We start from the raw sequence: 16,021 nt of genomic DNA, 5'->3' as shown, positions 1-16,021 counted from the left end.
AAAAGACCAGGAGTAATATGGGGAGTGTAGTCCCCACAACAGCATCAATCCTTGCAGTGTGTGTGTTCTGCGAAGCGGGATGTGAACGCACATTAAGTAGCATTTTCAGATGGAGTGGTCCCCCTCAACCAACTGCCTTCCAGAGGACCGGGGACACACTGGTGTTTAGCCCCCAACTGCAACAGCCCTTACAAATATAAGTGCTGCATGATATCAAAGCACCTTAAGTAGTGCTTTCAGAGGGAGTGGGATGCTCCAACAACTGCCTTCTAAAAAAAATACACTGAAGCTCTTCAGATACCTTCGAACTGGTAAGAACAGAAAGAGAGGAGGGCTCAATAACACCAATGACACAGAGGCAAAGAACTTTAATGCTGGGCACCATTAGAAACTTCATGGTGGACATACACCTACATCCCTTCCAAAGTCAGGGTCAGACCTTGTTCGGGGGCCACAGTGCAGAGGGGATACTCTGCCTCAGCCATGGTGAATGAGATAGTTTGCCACTGGTGTCCCAGTAACCATCCTACCTCAGCTGCACAAAATGCACCAAGCAGTCACAGAATTCTAAGGAAGATAGTGTTGGTGTCTGAGCTCAGAACTCAAGGCCCTCATGCAGGTACTAACACTGGCCACACAGCTGTTTTCAAGTAATTTGCAGAAGACACCCTTCTTGGACTGCAACAAGGCAAGGTGGTTTGAATCCCAAATCTATACATATCTTCAAAACCGGGGATGGGGATACTTTGTGTAAGGTTTCACAACTGGTTTGGGTTTGTTCTCTTCCAAAGGTTATTTTCTGGTTGTTCCTCAGACACACCCTTTGGGCAAGGTAATGGTGCTCACAGCAACAAGCAATGGCACTGGCTCAATGCAGCAGTATCCAAAACAACGGCAAAACAAAGTATGAGATGTCTGCTCCTGGCTACCATCAGCCTCCCTGAAGCAGGCAACCTGAGGCAAACAAAATAAACTTCCTCATTTTGAACCACAGAAACTGAAGTCCCATACCTTACCATTACCATTCAACAAATGGCATGGCCCAGGAAGACCTAATCGGCAGTCATGTGCTAACACGGCACTCACTGAATTTCTAAGAGGAGCACTGTCTCCATCTTCCTTCACTTGAGGACCTGGGTCTCCACTGTCTACTGAAATGCAGTCAATACACTTCCATTGCCAGTGGAAGCTGCCCTCATCCTTCATCTTTCGCCATAATACATTGAGGCATCCAAAATGGATTCCACCAGTGCCAGTACTAAGACTCATACCACATGCACACATGCTCAAGCTTGCACATGGAGCGTTAGCACAGATCACATAACAAAGGAATTTTACACCAAACAAACAGAAAAGGTGTGTAGGAAAGTACCATCTTGCCTGGCATGTTACCCCCATTTTTCACTGTATATATGTTGTTTTAGTTGTATGTGTCACTGGGACCCTGGTAACCCAGGGCCCCAGTGCTCATAAGTGTGCCTGTATGTGTTACCTGTGTAGTGACTAACTGTCTCACTGAGGCTCTGCTAATCAGAACCTCAGTGGTTATGCTCTCTCATTGCTTTCCAAATTGTCACTGACAGGCTAGTGACCATTTTTACCAATTTACATTGGCTTACTGGAACACCCTTATAATCCCCTAGTATATGGTACTGAGGTACCCAGGGTATTGGGGTTCCAGGAGATCCCTATGGGCTGCAGCATTTCTTTTGCCACCCATAGGGAGCTCTGACAATTCTTACACAGGCCTGCCACTGCAGCCTGAGTGAAATAACGTCCACGTTATTTCACAGCCATTTTACACTGCACTTAAGTAACTTATAAGTCACCTATATGTCTAACCTTTACCTGGTAAAGGTTAGGTGCAAAGTTACTTAGTGTGAGGGCACCCTGGCACTAGCCAAGGTGCCCCCACATTGTTCAGAGCCAATTCACTGAACTTTGTGAGTGCGGGGACACCATTACACGCGTGCACTACATATAGGTCACTACCTATATGTAGCTTCACCATGGTAACTCCGAATATGGCCATGTAACATGTCTATGATCATGGAATTGCCCCCTCTATGCCATCCTGGCATTGTTGGTACAATTCCATGATCCCAGTGGTCTGTAGCACAGACCCTGGTACTGCCAGACTGCCCTTCCTGGGGTTTCTCTGCAGCTGCTGCTGCTGCCAACCCCTCAGACAGGCATCTGCCCTCCTGGGGTCCAGCCAGGCCTGGCCCAGGATGGCAGAACAAAGAACTTCCTCTGAGAGAGGGTGTGACACCCTCTCCCTTTGGAAAATGGTGTGAAGGCAGGGGAGGAGTAGCCTCCCCCAGCCTCTGGAAATGCTTTGTTGGGCACAGAGGTGCCCAATTCTGCATAAGCCAGTCTACACCGGTTCAGGGACCCCTTAGCCCCTGCTCTGGCGCGAAACTGGACAAAGGAAAGGGGAGTGACCACTCCCCTGACCTGCACCTCCCCTGGGAGGTGTCCAGAGCTCCTCCAGTGTGCTCCAGACCTCTGCCATCTTGGAAACAGAGGTGCTGCTGGCACACTGGACTGCTCTGAGTGGCCAGTGCCACCAGGTGACGTCAGAGACTCCTTGTGATAGGCTCCTTCAGGTGTTAGTAGCCTTTCCTCTCTCCTAGGTAGCCAAACCCTCTTTTCTGGCTATTTAGGGTCTCTGTCTCTGGGGAAACTTTAGATAACGAATGCATGAGCTCAGCCGAGTTCCTCTGCATCTCCCTCTTCACCTTCTGATAAGGAATCGACCGCTGACCGCGCTGGAAGCCTGCAAACCTGCAACATAGTAGCAAAGACGACTACTGCAACTCTGTAACGCTGATCCTGCCGCCTTCTCGACTGTTTTCCTGCTTGTGCATGCTGTGGGGGTAGTCTGCCTCCTCTCTGCACCAGAAGCTCCGAAGAAATCTCCCGTGGGTCGACGGAATCTTCCCCCTGCAACCGCAGGCACCAAAAAGCTGCATCTCCGGTCCCTTGGGTCTCCTCTCAGCACGACGAGCGAGGTCCCTCGAATCCAGCGACACCGTCCAAGTGACCCCCACCGTCCAGTGACTCTTCAGCCCAAGTTTGGTGGAGGTAAGTCCTTGCCTCACCTCGCTGGGCTGCATTGCTGGGAACCGCGACTTTGCAAGCTTCTCCGGCCCCTGTGCACTTCCGGCGGAAATCCTGTGTGCACAGCCAAGCCTGGGTCCACGGCACTCTAACCTGCATTGCACGACTTTCTAAGTTGGTCTCCGGCGACGTGGGACTCCTTTGTGCAACTTCGGCGAGCACCGTTTCACGCATCCTCGTAGTGCCTGTTTCTGGCACTTCTCCGGGTGCTACCTGCTTCAGTGAGGGCTCTTTGTCTTGCTCGACGTCCCCTCTCTCTGCAGGTCCAATTTGCGACCTTCTGGTCCCTCCTGGGCCCCAGCAGCGTCCAAAAACGCCAAACGCACGATTTGCGTGTAGCAAGGCTTGTTGGCGTCCATCCGGCGGGAAAACACTTCTGCACGACTCTCCAAGGCGTGGGGGATCCATCCTCCAAAGGGGAAGTCTCTAGCCCTTGTCGTTCCTGCAGTATTCACAGTTCTTCAGCCTAGTAAGAGCTTCTTTGCACCAACCGCTGGCATTTCTTGGGCATCTGCCCATCTCCGAGCTGCTTGTGACTTTTGGACTTGGTCCCCTTGTTCCACAGGTACCTTCAGACAGGAATCCATCGTTGTTGCATTGCTGATTTGTGTTTTCCTTGCATTCTCCCTCTAACACGACTATTTTGTCCTTAGGGGAACTTTGGTGCACTTTGCACTCACTTTTCAGGGTCTTGGGGAGGGTTATTTTTCTAACTCTCACTATTTTCTAATAGTCCCAGCGACCCTCTACAAGGTCACATAGGTTTGGGGTCCATTCGTGGTTCACATTCCACTTTTGGAGTATATGGTTTGTGTTGCCCCTATCCCTATGTTTCCCCATTGCATCCTATTGTAATTATACATTGTTTGCACTGTTTTCTAAGACTATACTGCATATTTTTGCTATTGTGTATATATATCTTGTGTATATTTCCTATCCTCTTACTGAGGGTACACTCTAAGATACTTTGGCATATTGTCATAAAAATAAAGTACCTTTATTTTTAGTATAACTGTGTATTGTGTTTTCTTATGATATTGTGCATATGACGCTAAGTGGTACTGTGGTAGCTTCACACGTCTCCTAGTTCAGCCTGAGCTGCTTTGCTAAGCTACCATTATCTATCAGCCTAAGCTGCTAGACACCCTATACACTAATAAGGGATAACTGGGCCTGGTGCAAGGTGCAAGTACTCCTTGGTACTCACTACAAGCCAGTCCAGCCTCCTACATTGGTTGTGCAGTGGTGGGATAAGTGCTTGAGACTACTTACCACTCTTGTCATTGTACTTTTCATAAGAGAAAAATATACAAAACAAGGTCAGTGTATATACACATAGCCAAAAAGTTTTGCATTTCCTCTTTTCACTCTTTTCTAAGTGCTGAAAAGTACTTCTAAACTTTCAAAAAGTTCTTAAAAGTTTAAAAAGTTTTTTTCTGTCTTTCCAAAAAGTTCTGAAAACTTTTTTCTCTTTGTCTATCACTTTAACTCTCTCTAAAAAATGTCTGGCACAGGCCAAAAAGTTGAACTGTCCAAACTTGCATATGATCACCTTAGCTGGAAAGGAGCAAGGAGTCTCTGCATAGAGAGAGGTTTGAGTGTAGGGAAGAATCCTTCCTTAGAACTGTTAATTAATATGCTTAGAGTACAGGATAAGGCCATAAGTGCCCAATCTGTAGAAAAAGTAGCTAATGGTTCTCAATCTGATCCAGGGACTCCCCCAGGAAAAGGTTCAGGAAAGAAACTTCTCAGCCTGCCCATTACTAGACAGTCTAGCATAGTTGGTACAGAGGTTGAATCACATCATACTGATGATGTGCTCTCACATTATACTGGTAGCCAAGCTGTTAGGGTGCCCTCTGTAAGGGACAGGTCTCCTTCTGTTCATTCCCATCACACCTCTGTATCTAGAAATGTCCCTCCCACCCACCCTGATGACAGATTGTTGGAAAGGGAGCTCAATAGATTGAGAGTGGAGCAAACCAGACTGAAGCTCAAGAAGCAACAGCTGGATTTGGATAGACAGTCTTTAGAAATAGAGAGGGAAAGACAGAAAATGGGTTTAGATACCCATGGTGGCAGCAGCAGTATTCCCCATAGTCATCCTGCAAAAGAGCATGATTCCAGGAATCTGCATAAGATAGTTCCCCCTTACAAGGAGGGGGATGACATTAACAAGTGGTTTGCTGCACTTGAGAGGGCCTGTGCTGTACAGGATGTCCCTCAAAGGCAGTGGGCTGCTATCCTATGGCTATCATTTACTGGAAAAGGTAGGGATAGGCTCCTTACTGTAAAAGAAAATGATGCTAACAATTTCCAAGTTCTTAAGAATGCACTCCTGGATGGTTATGGCTTAACCACTGAACAGTACAGGATCAAGTTCAGAGATACCAAAAAGGAGTCTTCACAAGACTGGGTTGATTTCATTGACCAGGCAGTGAAGGCCTTGGAGGGGTGGTTACATGGCAGTAAAGTTACTGATTATGACAGCCTGTATAACTTAATCCTGAGAGAGCATATTCTTAATAATTGTGTGTCTGATTTGTTGCACCAGTACTTGGTGGACTCTGATCTGACCTCTCCCCAAGAATTGGGAAAGAAGGCAGACAAATGGGTCAGAACAAGAGTGAACAGAAAAGTTCATACAGGGGGTGACAAAGATGGCAACAAAAAGAAGGATGGTAAGTCTTCTGACAAGGGTGGGGACAAATCTAAAAATGAGTCTTCATCAGGCCCACAAAAACACTCTGGTGGGGGTGGTGGGCCCAAACCCTCCTCTAATCAGAACAAGGAAAAGAAACCATGGTGCTATTTATGTAAGATAAAAGGCCATTGGACAACAGATCCCAGTTGTCCAAAGAAAGGCACCACAGCTCCTACCACTACAACCCCTACTGCTACACCTAGTGTCCCTACTAATAGCAGTGGTGGTGGGAGCAAACCTACTAATAGCCAATCCAAGGGAGTAGCTGGGCTCACTTTTGGTAATTTAGTTGGGGTTGGTCTGATTAGGGAGACCACAGAGGCTACTTTAGTCTCTGAAGGGGCTATTGACTTAGCCACTTTGGTTGCTTGCCCCCATAACTTGGAGAAGTACAAGCAACTAACCCTAATAAATGGTGTTGAGGTCCAGGCCTACAGGGACACAGGTGCCAGTGTCACAATGGTGATTGAGAAACTGGTGCACCCTGAACAACACATACTTGGACACCAGTACCAAGTAACCGATGCTCACAACATAACACAAAGCCACCCCATGGCTGTTGTAAATCTCAACTGGGGGGGGGTATCTGGTCCAAAGAAAGTTGTGGTAGCTTCAGATTTACCTGTAGACTGTCTATTAGGGAACGATTTGGAGACATCAGCTTGGTCAGATGTGGAGTTGGAGGCCCATGCAGCAATGCTGGGCATCCCAGGGCATATTTTTGCTTTGACAAGGGCTCAGGCCAAAAAGCAAAAAGGACAGGGAAGCTTGGATCCTGGAACAATGGACCAAGTACTCCCTAAAGCTAGGGCTAGTAGAAGCAAACCACTTCCTACTATCCCTCCCTCTACAGTGGATTCTAATTCTGAGGAAGAAGAATTCCCTCCCTGTGCAGAACCTACACCAGAGGAGCTGGAAGCAGACACTGCTGAGCTTTTGGGTGAAGGGGGGCCTGCCAGAGAGGAGCTGAGTGTGGCACAGCAAACCTGTCCCACATTAGAGGGTCTCAGACAGCAAGCTGTCAAACAGTCTAATGGGGATGTCAGTGACTCACACAGAGTTTACTGGGAGGACAACCTCTTGTACACTGAGCAAAGGGATCCTAAACCTGGAGCTGCCAGGAGATTAGTGATTCCTCAGGAGTACAGAAAGTTCCTCCTAACACTGGCACATGACATTCCCTTAGCTGGGCACCTGGGTCAAATGAAAACTTGGGACAGATTGGTACCACTGTTTCATTGGCCTAGGATGTCTGAGGACACAAAAGATTTTTGTAAGTCCTGTGAAACCTGTCAAGCCAGTGGCAAGACAGGTAGCACTCCAAAGGCACCCCTTATCCCACTGCCTGTGGTTGGGGTTCCCTTTGAAAGGGTAGGGGTTGACATAGTTGGCCCCCTTGACCCTCCTACTGCTTCAGGCAATAGGTTTATCTTAGTGGTAGTGGACCATGCCACAAGGTATCCTGAAGCTATTCCTTTAAGGACCACTACAGCTCCTGCAGTGGCAAAGGCCCTCCTGGGAATATTTTCCAGGGTGGGCTTCCCAAAGGAAGTAGTATCAGACAGAGGAAGCAATTTCATGTCTGCATACTTAAAGGCCATGTGGAAGGAGTGTGGTGTAACTTACAAGTTCACAACACCCTATCATCCACAAACAAATGGACTGGTGGAGAGATTTAATAAAACTCTCAAAGGCATGATTATGGGACTCCCTGAAAAACTCCGCAGGAGATGGGATATCCTTCTACCATGCCTCCTTTTTGCCTACAGGGAGGTACCCCAGAAAGGAGTGGGCTTCAGCCCCTTTGAACTTCTTTTTGGACACCCTGTTAGGGGTCCACTCACACTTGTAAAGGAGGGTTGGGAACAACCTTTAAAAGCTCCTAAGCAGGATATTGTGGACTATGTACTTGGCCTCAGATCAAGGATGGCTGAGTACATGAAAAAGGCCAGTAAAAACCTTCAGGCCAGCCAAGAGCTCCAGAAGCAATGGCATGATCAGAAGGCTGTTTTGGTTCAGTACCAACCAGGGCAGAAAGTGTGGGTCTTGGAGCCTGTGGCCCCAAGAGCACTCCAAGATAAATGGAGTGGTCCACACACAATTGTTGAAAAGAAGGGTGAAGTCACCTACTTGGTTGACTTAGGCACTGCCAGGAGTCCCCTTAGGGTGCTCCATGTCAACCGCCTGAAACCCTACTATGACAGGGCTGATCTCACCCTGCTCATGGCAACAGATGAGGGACAGGAAGAAGACAGTGATCCTCTACCTGATCTCTTCTCTTCCACAGAACAAGATGCTCTTGTGGAAGGGGTAGTTTTGGCTGATTGTCTTACTGCTGAGCAGAAAGATAATTGCATAAATCTCCTGGGACAATTTTCAGAACTCTTCTCCATTGTGCCAGGCACCACTTCTTGGTGTGAGCACACTATAGATACTGGAGACAGTTTACCTGTCAAAAGTAAGATCTATAGGCAGCCTGACCATGTCAGGGACTGCATAAAGCAAGAAGTTCAGAAGATGTTGGAACTAGGAGTGGTTGAGCACTCTGACAGTCCATGGGCTTCTCCTGTGGTACTGGTACCAAAACCCAATTCTAAAGATGGAAAGAAGGAAATGAGGTTTTGTGTAGACTATAGAGGTCTCAACTTGGTAACCAAAACAGATGCTCACCCTATACCCAGGGCAGATGAGCTAATAGATACACTGGCATCTGCCAAGTATCTAAGCACTTTTGATTTGACTGCAGGGTATTGGCAGATCAAAATGTCAGAAGATGCTAAACCTAAGACTGCATTTTCTACCATTGGAGGACATTACCAGTTTACTGTAATGCCTTTTGGTTTGAAAAATGCACCTGCCACTTTTCAGAGGTTGGTGAACACAGTCCTGCAAGGGCTGGAAGCTTTCAGTGCAGCATATTTGGATGATATAGCTGTCTTTAGCTCCAGCTGGGATGATCACCTGGTCCACCTTTGGAAAGTTTTGGAGGCCCTGCAAAAGGCAGGCCTCACTATCAAGGCTTCAAAGTGCCAGATAGGGCAGGGTAAGGTGGTTTATCTGGGACACCTTGTTGGTGGGGAACAGATTGCACCACTTCAGGGGAAAATCCAAACTATTATTGATTGGATTCCCCCTACCACTCAGACTCAGGTGAGAGCCTTCCTAGGCCTCACTGGGTATTACAGGAGGTTCATTAAGAACTATGGCTCCATTGCAGCCCCTCTTAATGACCTCACATCCAAGAAAATGCCTAAAAAGGTATTATGGACAGCAAACTGTCAGAAAGCTTTTGAGGAGCTGAAGCAGGCCATGTGCTCTGCACCTGTCCTGAAAAGCCCTTGTTACTCTAAAAAATTCTATGTCCAAACTGATGCATCTGAATTAGGAGTAGGGGCAGTCCTATCACAACTTAATTCTGAGGGCCAGGATCAACCTGTTGCTTTTATTAGTAGAAGGTTGACCCCTAGAGAAAAGCGTTGGTCTGCCATTGAGAGGGAGGCCTTTGCTGTGGTCTGGGCTCTGAAGAAGTTGAGGCCATACCTGTTTGGCACTCACTTCATTGTTCAGACAGACCACAAACCTCTACTTTGGCTAAAACAAATGAAAGGTGAAAATCCTAAATTGTTGAGGTGGTCCATATCCCTACAGGGAATGGACTATACAGTGGAACATAGACCTGGGAGTAGCCACTCCAATGCAGATGGACTCTCCAGATATTTCCACTTAGACAATGAAGACTCATCAGGTAATGGCTAGTCTTATTGTCCTTCGTTTGGGGGGGGGTTGTGTAGGAAAGTACCATCTTGCCTGGCATGTTACCCCCATTTTTCACTGTATATATGTTGTTTTAGTTGTATGTGTCACTGGGACCCTGGTAACCCAGGGCCCCAGTGCTCATAAGTGTGCCTGTATGTGTTACCTGTGTAGTGACTAACTGTCTCACTGAGGCTCTGCTAATCAGAACCTCAGTGGTTATGCTCTCTCATTGCTTTCCAAATTGTCACTGACAGGCTAGTGACCATTTTTACCAATTTACATTGGCTTACTGGAACACCCTTATAATCCCCTAGTATATGGTACTGAGGTACCCAGGGTATTGGGGTTCCAGGAGATCCCTATGGGCTGCAGCATTTCTTTTGCCACCCATAGGGAGCTCTGACAATTCTTACACAGGCCTGCCACTGCAGCCTGAGTGAAATAACGTCCACGTTATTTCACAGCCATTTTACACTGCACTTAAGTAACTTATAAGTCACCTATATGTCTAACCTTTACCTGGTAAAGGTTAGGTGCAAAGTTACTTAGTGTGAGGGCACCCTGGCACTAGCCAAGGTGCCCCCACATTGTTCAGAGCCAATTCACTGAACTTTGTGAGTGCGGGGACACCATTACACGCGTGCACTACATATAGGTCACTACCTATATGTAGCTTCACCATGGTAACTCCGAATATGGCCATGTAACATGTCTATGATCATGGAATTGCCCCCTCTATGCCATCCTGGCATTGTTGGTACAATTCCATGATCCCAGTGGTCTGTAGCACAGACCCTGGTACTGCCAGACTGCCCTTCCTGGGGTTTCTCTGCAGCTGCTGCTGCTGCCAACCCCTCAGACAGGCATCTGCCCTCCTGGGGTCCAGCCAGGCCTGGCCCAGGATGGCAGAACAAAGAACTTCCTCTGAGAGAGGGTGTGACACCCTCTCCCTTTGGAAAATGGTGTGAAGGCAGGGGAGGAGTAGCCTCCCCCAGCCTCTGGAAATGCTTTGTTGGGCACAGAGGTGCCCAATTCTGCATAAGCCAGTCTACACCGGTTCAGGGACCCCTTAGCCCCTGCTCTGGCGCGAAACTGGACAAAGGAAAGGGGAGTGACCACTCCCCTGACCTGCACCTCCCCTGGGAGGTGTCCAGAGCTCCTCCAGTGTGCTCCAGACCTCTGCCATCTTGGAAACAGAGGTGCTGCTGGCACACTGGACTGCTCTGAGTGGCCAGTGCCACCAGGTGACGTCAGAGACTCCTTGTGATAGGCTCCTTCAGGTGTTAGTAGCCTTTCCTCTCTCCTAGGTAGCCAAACCCTCTTTTCTGGCTATTTAGGGTCTCTGTCTCTGGGGAAACTTTAGATAACGAATGCATGAGCTCAGCCGAGTTCCTCTGCATCTCCCTCTTCACCTTCTGATAAGGAATCGACCGCTGACCGCGCTGGAAGCCTGCAAACCTGCAACATAGTAGCAAAGACGACTACTGCAACTCTGTAACGCTGATCCTGCCGCCTTCTCGACTGTTTTCCTGCTTGTGCATGCTGTGGGGGTAGTCTGCCTCCTCTCTGCACCAGAAGCTCCGAAGAAATCTCCCGTGGGTCGACGGAATCTTCCCCCTGCAACCGCAGGCACCAAAAAGCTGCATCTCCGGTCCCTTGGGTCTCCTCTCAGCACGACGAGCGAGGTCCCTCGAATCCAGCGACACCGTCCAAGTGACCCCCACCGTCCAGTGACTCTTCAGCCCAAGTTTGGTGGAGGTAAGTCCTTGCCTCACCTCGCTGGGCTGCATTGCTGGGAACCGCGACTTTGCAAGCTTCTCCGGCCCCTGTGCACTTCCGGCGGAAATCCTGTGTGCACAGCCAAGCCTGGGTCCACGGCACTCTAACCTGCATTGCACGACTTTCTAAGTTGGTCTCCGGCGACGTGGGACTCCTTTGTGCAACTTCGGCGAGCACCGTTTCACGCATCCTCGTAGTGCCTGTTTCTGGCACTTCTCCGGGTGCTACCTGCTTCAGTGAGGGCTCTTTGTCTTGCTCGACGTCCCCTCTCTCTGCAGGTCCAATTTGCGACCTTCTGGTCCCTCCTGGGCCCCAGCAGCGTCCAAAAACGCCAAACGCACGATTTGCGTGTAGCAAGGCTTGTTGGCGTCCATCCGGCGGGAAAACACTTCTGCACGACTCTCCAAGGCGTGGGGGATCCATCCTCCAAAGGGGAAGTCTCTAGCCCTTGTCGTTCCTGCAGTATTCACAGTTCTTCAGCCTAGTAAGAGCTTCTTTGCACCAACCGCTGGCATTTCTTGGGCATCTGCCCATCTCCGAGCTGCTTGTGACTTTTGGACTTGGTCCCCTTGTTCCACAGGTACCTTCAGACAGGAATCCATCGTTGTTGCATTGCTGATTTGTGTTTTCCTTGCATTCTCCCTCTAACACGACTATTTTGTCCTTAGGGGAACTTTGGTGCACTTTGCACTCACTTTTCAGGGTCTTGGGGAGGGTTATTTTTCTAACTCTCACTATTTTCTAATAGTCCCAGCGACCCTCTACAAGGTCACATAGGTTTGGGGTCCATTCGTGGTTCACATTCCACTTTTGGAGTATATGGTTTGTGTTGCCCCTATCCCTATGTTTCCCCATTGCATCCTATTGTAATTATACATTGTTTGCACTGTTTTCTAAGACTATACTGCATATTTTTGCTATTGTGTATATATATCTTGTGTATATTTCCTATCCTCTTACTGAGGGTACACTCTAAGATACTTTGGCATATTGTCATAAAAATAAAGTACCTTTATTTTTAGTATAACTGTGTATTGTGTTTTCTTATGATATTGTGCATATGACGCTAAGTGGTACTGTGGTAGCTTCACACGTCTCCTAGTTCAGCCTGAGCTGCTTTGCTAAGCTACCATTATCTATCAGCCTAAGCTGCTAGACACCCTATACACTAATAAGGGATAACTGGGCCTGGTGCAAGGTGCAAGTACCCCTTGGTACTCACTACAAGCCAGTCCAGCCTCCTACAAGGTGTGATAAAAGAAAAGAGCCACAAAAACTCTGCAAGATGCCATCATCACTTTGTGACCCACCCCACAAGGGGACTGTTGTCCCATGCTCGCTATGAGGGTACGCGTTATGCACTCATGAATGTCATAAGACAGATCTGAGACCTCGCATCACCAAAGACACACACTAGATCAACGTGATGACAGGGCCAAACAAAATTTCTGGATAACAGTTTTGCATGCAGTAAGCTACTAAGGACAGGGGTACATGATTATCTAGTATACAAGGGACATTCCCATTCCAAATAAGGTATAACATGTTAGATATGCTACGGTGAGACATAACATTTTGTCTGATAAATAAAAGTTTATGTTATTAAAGCACTTTATATACTTTTAGTTACAAATATACAGTGTTAATAAGAGCACACTTGTTTGCTTGAGGATATGCCGATCATTACATTTGATGCTGTAAATCGTTCATGCTTGCTGCTTATAATTCACAGCATGAAATATAACAAACAGTCCTTTAGAAGAAGTGCATGAGTGGTGTATTAATATAATTGTATGTAGGTGCTTCCCTTGCTACTACTAATAATAATTAAAATAATAATCATTAAAAAGAATTAGCAAAACCAACAGATCTGCCATTGGCTGCCACCCATTTGGCTTTGTCAATACTTGTTTTACTTTGTCATGGTTTTTGAAAAACCTTACTCCTGGGGAAGGTATTGGGCCCTCATCATTCACAAATATAATGACAAATATAGTTTGGTCTCAAAGAGCACAAATTGCCATAGTAAACCCTGGGAATACCTTTGTATGAGGATGTGCTTCTTGTGAAAGGACAGAATGCAAGCAATGACAGTAAAGTTAGCCAATGCCTGAAGGTAGTGACCTACTGCCCAATGCTGTTTGATATAGGGGGTGTAAGAAATGTGAAAAACACACTAACAAACCAATGGATGGAGACAGCTAGCTGAAAACCCCTATATTTAAGTATATTATATGTATAGTTTCATTAAATTGCAAGGGATTGGCGAACAGAGACCTACAAAGGGTCCCTTTGCTGAACACACTGCATTATCAGAGTACAGACAAAGAACAGTTCCATAGAATATCATTTTCAAGACAGCTTATGCAAAAATGACTTCCCAAAAACATATTTCACAAGAATATCGTTTGTGTATGTAGTATATAATATTTAACAAAATATTTTCATAAATTTTCCGTAACACCTTTTTATATAATTTTGTGTATCAACTATGTTTTTATTAACATATATATTTATCTTTAAATACACGCACAGTTTTTGTGCAATTAAACAAAACAATGGTTAGAGTGAAGCCATGGTTACCTTTGGTTATAACATTTCAACATATGTCTAAAATAAAATCTGAAATTATCCTAAAAGAACCACAGGTAAAGAGCAAATATGGTTACAAATTAAAATGGAAAAAACTAAAAAAAATTGCAAGCTATGGTTATGAGTGCAATCCACAACTAGCTCAATAACCATGCAAATCGTAACACACACACACAATGCTAATGACCTTGCCATTAATAAACAGACGTAATAGCAAATGCAGATCATGGAACAAATGAGAGTACATATCACATTACCCCTACCACTTTGACAAGGACAAATATGAATTTAGTGCCATTAACTGGCTTCATTATGTTTTGTAGTTTAATACATTTCACTTTTAGGTGTTACATTATGGTTTAAGTACTGTGAGGCCTGATTATCACATCTACAATGGAGAATTGGAGAAAAATAAAGTTCTATCTTTATGTCAGATTTGGTGTAATTCCGTTCTGCCATTTTACATGTATTGAGAAGCAAAGAATCCTCTAGAAATTAAAATGTAAAAGGGCACTTTTGGGAGCCACTTCTTTTCTTAAACCACTGCTTGACAGATCTGCATAAAACCTGCCACGATTAATCCAATGTATATGTTGTTTTTGGGAATGTGTTGAAACACACCTAAGTTCTTAAGAAAAAAAACTAAAATGCCTTTTCTAGATCATAACAATTGTAGTCTCTGTAATATATGTTTGTGTGTGTGTGTGTATGTCTGTATGTATATGTGTGTGTGTGTGTGTGCAGTTATTTTTTTATTTTTCGTTGGGAAAACACTTGTATGTTGTTATATTAATTACCATTGTTGAATGCGGAGAAGGGACATGACTCATGAGAGGCAAAGCCTTGACTGGGCCATGATGCTCTTTCCCTCCTTCCATATGGTAATAAATAGCAAAACTGTGCAGTTAGGGTAAAATCAGATCAATGAGGCCATTAGATTATTTTCCCATGCTTTAAGTAATTGTAATATGCAATAAGTGAGGCAACAAATAATGTTTTTCCAATGTCAATTTCATTTTACTGTGGTTGAGAAACTGCAATTTGACCTTTGCATGGTAGTAATTAACATGTTAATGTGAGTTTATTAGTACAGTTGAACTAGATTTCCAGTTCTTGCTGCTAGGCAGTTATAGGCAAAAACTGTCACTGTGTTTATACATATGTATCAATAAATATACACATACACATGTGTGTGTGTGTCTGTGTGTTTTTAAGTTATTTTCATAACCCCACTTAATAAATATACATGATTGTGTTTTTATATTGTTTATATTATTAGATTTTTTGGGCAGGTGGAATACCCAGAGTCCACCAAACGTTCTTTGATTATATTTTCTTAACCCCTTTATTTGATATATTTAACCTTAAATGTCCATTTACTGTTCCAAATAATTACTATGTTTTACATTATTTATAAAATGCAAAACGTTCTTCAGTAAAAGTGTATAACCTTTACTTCTAAAACCTTGTTAGCAAATTACAAATAATGAAACAAATAATTTAAGCTAAATTCAATGTTTGTGCCATAGAATGCAATAATTAGTTTGGCTTAAGATTTTATGGGGAAAGGATATTATTGTAAAAGTTATAATTGAAAAGTATTTTTAGCAAAAGGTATAATAGAAGACGATGTTATCTCATCCTACCCAAAGAATACTTTTTTGAAATTGTGAAAGAAGAAGACATGTTTGTACAAACTTTGAACCTAAAGGACATATACTTCAAAATGTTGTTTAGTATACAGTTGAAAAAGGCTCAGACTTTTCATCGAAACTTTAAGAAAGCTTGATCGCACATCTTTACTTTATGAACACAAACAACTGTAAATCGAACAAAATGTTATCATGACAACAACGTAAAATAGCCGAACACTCCGTGGGCTAATAGGGAATAGGACTGCACATTTATTTTATTACAAACTTAGCCATCCTAGCAACAGTAATAGGATACTGGATACAAATGTTCAAGTTTTATTAATATGTTTCCCTGTTTACCGATATGAACACAGCCTTTCTAGACTAAAGACTTTGGACATTTTTGTAACACTTAGCACTACAGTAATGGAGA

At 45.1% G+C, this 16,021-nt stretch overlaps 1 protein-coding gene across 4 annotated transcripts in view; it reads right to left on the bottom strand.

Annotated features, from left to right (window-relative positions):
• MAPT (microtubule associated protein tau) overlaps window positions 1-16,021 on the bottom strand; it is a 755,319-nt gene that overhangs the window by 473,429 nt on the left and 265,869 nt on the right. The window lies entirely within an intron of this gene.

The sequence above is a fragment of the Pleurodeles waltl genome, chromosome 6 (genome assembly GCF_031143425.1).
Source record: "Pleurodeles waltl isolate 20211129_DDA chromosome 6, aPleWal1.hap1.20221129, whole genome shotgun sequence".
Taxonomy (NCBI): domain Eukaryota; kingdom Metazoa; phylum Chordata; class Amphibia; order Caudata; family Salamandridae; genus Pleurodeles; species Pleurodeles waltl.
This window is presented reverse-complemented; position numbering and strand designations above follow the sequence as displayed.